Genomic DNA, 4756 nt, shown 5'->3' on the forward strand with positions numbered 1-4756 from the left:
CACACACATACATATATACATACGTACATACATACATACACACACATTCATACATACATGCATGTAGGCACACTCACATATACACACAGATGAACAAAAACACACTCATATTACGGAATTTTAGATAATTAGTTAAAGATATCGTTGGCATATGCAATATTTATTGGCATGAACGGTGCTAACAACAAAACCATTATTTAACAGTTTCAACAACAAAAAATAATCAATTATACACAAACAAGCAAACAAAAACAAACACACAAACATAAAGACACAAATCCACACACGCACACGCACATTAATTAGATTACAACAATAAATAGAAATACAATTTCCTTTAAACAATCTATCAATCAATCCGTTAATCAGTCAATCAATCAACCAATAAATTAGTTTATAAAGTGCCATTTCCGCGATGTTCAACAACGCTCCTTGATGAATTTAACTAAAAGATGGTTTTGAGATCCGCTTCTGGACTTCGTAAGTGATGAAGAAGAAGTTAAATTGTGCATCACATCTGTCACATCATCATCTTCATTTTCGCTATTACAAAAATTATTATTGCAATTAATTATTTCTGCATTAAAAATCCTGTCACTCCTAATCACCTTCATCTCCATGAACAACCTTGTAAATTTTACCAATATCATCATTTTTATCTTTAGTTTTATCATTCATTATCAGAGCCGGACTAACCATTAGACAAATGAGACTAATTTCTAAGACCCATAATTTAAGGAGCCCAGATTTGGGCCACACAGTTACCGCAAATTTATTTTTCATTTGAATAATGACGTTTTTATTGAACGTTTTTGCAAACTTTCATCGCGTCTCATTCGCAACAATTCAAAGTTGATTCTTGTAGATTTCAGAAAGAAAATGAAATCAGAGTAACCTGCTCCTCATTACGGAATCCCGCAAAATTCTGGCCGTTCATAGGCCATGCAATTTATTAAGCAGTTTACAAACAATCCCGAAAATGAAAAGTGAATATTTAAGAAAGCAGAAGGCATAATTTGCCGCCAAGAGTTCCCGAGTAGTGCATCAAAATAGTGCGATCGAAATTACGAACTCCGCAAGAATAAGAGCAACATTCAAGGGAACGAGAAATATTGATTATTTATAAGTTTGATGCTAAGAGTAAGAAAAAATATTAAAAGGTTATCAAATTTTGACCAACATTTTTTGCGATTTTTTAACATGTAGGATCCAAAAAATTATTCACATCCGAATGACATCGATGATGATAAAGTAAGGCAATGAAATGAACTGAAACAATTTACTAAAATGGCAAGAATCAAATTTTCAAAAAACCTAAATCTTAACATACAATTTTATGCAGTAATTTGAGAGCCTTTGAATAAACACATAATCTTTACATACACACACACACACAAACACATACAGACGCTCACGTACAGACACACACCCACATGCAAAAACACAAACATCAAACATACATACATTTCAAGACCAAGACATTTTTCTAATTCATTTCAAACGTATTTTTTAAGTGTTTAACTTCCTTAATATAAACAATTTTATATATATATATATATATAAGTGTGGTGTGTGTGCGTGTGTGTATGTATGTGCGTGTATGCGTGTGTGTAGTTGAAAACAACTGTTGCTTATGTTTACAGGTAAAATGAATGGATGACATTGGGTTAACATATATATATATATATATATATATATATATATATATATATATATATATATATATATATATATATATATATAATTAACTATTCAGCTATTATGAACAATAATAAACAATATAACACGTATACATACATACCTACATACATAAATACATTCATACATACATACATTTCAACATTTAAAAATGATATTTTAATAAAAATTTAATAAAAAAATATTTCAAAATTGTCTTGCATGTTGTAACAATTTTTGCGTCTGTCAGATTCTGATTTTTTAAAGAATAATAACAATCAAAAAATAATATTATATATTGTATATATGTGCGTATATGTATATATATATATATATATATATATATGTGTTGGTAATAGACCATAATTTTTACAATATTTTATAAACATACAATATTCGGTAGAATTTATAGAATATTGTATATATATATATATATATATATATATATATATATATATATATATATATATATATATAATTGAAATAATATATACATGTATAATTTACTTATATAACCCAATCAATTGATCAGTTGTTGTTGGGCTAAAGTTTGCTAGGAGTGTGAAGTGAAATACACCACCCATATAGCATGTTATATAGATAGAAGATGGTATAGGTATAGGGTTACCGAAAAAAGCATTGCTGTTCTATCAAGCTTAAGATAAATAAAAATTTTGGTTTTGAACTCAAGAAATTTGTCAATGATTTACGATCTACCGTTAGAAAAATTGAAAAATTAAACTGGAAGCAAACTAACATGCTGTGATTTTCATCAATATTTGCAATTCTGACAGACTTAAAATTTTCGAACTTTTTAATAAGGAAACGTTTAATCGCAACACTTTCGAATTTTATTCTAATGAGGATTTTGTCGTTGCTCTGAGAATAATTGAGAATGAACAGGAAAATCTAAAAATGAAAAATTTGATGAAATCATTCTTTCCCAGCACTTCTCTATTTCAAAATCTTGGGCTGATGCTCCAAAAGTTCCGCCATCCTAACGTAGATGATAACTATGAAAACAGTATTTCTAGCTCTAGCTCTGATTCTAGAAATGCCATAAACTGTGGTGCTGAAAACAGTGAAACTGGTTTTCAAGTTGCTTTAAACCAACGTAAAGCAAAAAATACGACCCCTGGTCAACAGCCAAACGCTCATTAATAAAGCTCAACAAAATCAAAATTGAATCAGCAGGTCGGTTGGCACCTTGAATAATCCTGAGCTCTATAATTCCAAATTAAAGTGTGTTGAGATAAGATGAACTATTTATTTTGGAAAGATAAACCCTTGTTCCAAAGAAGTAGTTGAAGAACATCTAACAAATTGTAACATAAATTTTTTCTCAGTCAATCCTACATGACCTAAGAATGCTTCTGAACAATTCACTGAAAACTCATCGTTAAGTTTTATCTGAATACGACACTGTCATAAAGTTGTATGAACCTGAACCTCAATGTTTTATTTGAATATGACACTTTCATACAATTGTATGAACCTCCTTAGTTGCATTTTCGGCTTTGTTTTAATTAAAGGTGGTTGAACATCAATGTTTCATTTAAAAATGACAATTTTACATTTGAAATTTTTATCACATCACAGGCTTGTAATATTAATTTTTCACGTTAATAAAGTTTTCACGGTGGCCTTTACAAGACTCTTATGTCTTATCTGGTCTCTGTAAAGCCACATTTTTTTTTTTTTTGTAATTTTCGATTTGTGGATTTTGAATAAATAAAAAAGAAAATAAAAAAATAAAAAATGTACCCAACTTATACAACACTATACAAGCAGAATCTTATATACCTAAATCGTAAAGTTGGTTAAAAAGAGGTATTATCAAAAAATTATTCTTCATACTCACTAAGTATGCACGAGCATGTTAAGTTGATCGCTTTAAATTTAATTAATAAACTTTGAACGCCATATAGATTACTGAAGATTTTTTTTTAATGAAGTATTGCATTAAATAGAATTCGCACACTTTTATTGCACATGGTTAATATATACATACATTGCAATATGAGTAAGTCAGGTATATTTATTATGTATTCATGTACGTATATATGTGTGTTGTGTATGTTTGTAATATAATATGTGTGTGTGTATAGTGTGAATGTATGTATGTATAGTATGAATGTATGAATGTATGTATGTATATATCTATGTATGTATGTATGTATGTATGTATGTATGCATGCATGCATGCATGTATGTATGTATGTATGTATGTATGTATGTATGTATGTATGTATGCATGCATGCATGCATGCATGTATGTATGTATGTATGTATGTATGTATGTATGTATGTATGTATGTATGTATGTATGTATGTATGTATGTATGTATGTATGTATGTATGTATGTATGTATGTATGTATGTATAGTATGTGTGTATGTATGTATGTGTGTGTGTATGTATGTATACATGCTTATATGTTTATATATCGTGTTAGGATTAATATTCAGATTATTCTTCACGGTGCGATATCATAGATAGAGTATTACAATCAGAATATAGTGTTATAATATTTTGTTATAATATATTATTATATTTATTATTATTATTTTTATAGTATTTTGTTATAAAACTGTAAAGTTCTGTTATTCGTTTGCTTGTTAAACGTGTTACCAGGTATGTTTTCTGTTTTATGAGCTCGTCAACTAAAATTGAATAATTGAATGTTTGGTTATTTGTGTGATGATTGGTTGATACATATTTGGTTGGTTGATTGGCTAAATTGATTGAATTAATGGATGAATGAATGAATGATTGATTGGTTGGTTGGTTGGTTGGCTAAATTGATTGAATTAATGAATGAATGAATGAATGATTGGTTGGTTGGTAGGTTGGTTGGTTGGTTGGTTGGTTGATTGATTGATCGATTGACTGACTGACTGACTGACTGACTGACTGACTGACTGACTGACTGACTGACTGACTGACTGACTGACTGACTGACTGACTGACTGACTGACTGACTGACTGACTGACTGACTGACTGACTGACTGACTGACTGACTGACTGACTGACTGACTGACTGACTGACTGACTGACTGACTGACTGACTGACTGACT

This window comes from Helobdella robusta (assembly GCF_000326865.2).
Source record: "Helobdella robusta unplaced genomic scaffold HELROscaffold_23, whole genome shotgun sequence".
NCBI classification, from domain to species: Eukaryota; Metazoa; Annelida; class Clitellata; order Rhynchobdellida; family Glossiphoniidae; genus Helobdella; species Helobdella robusta.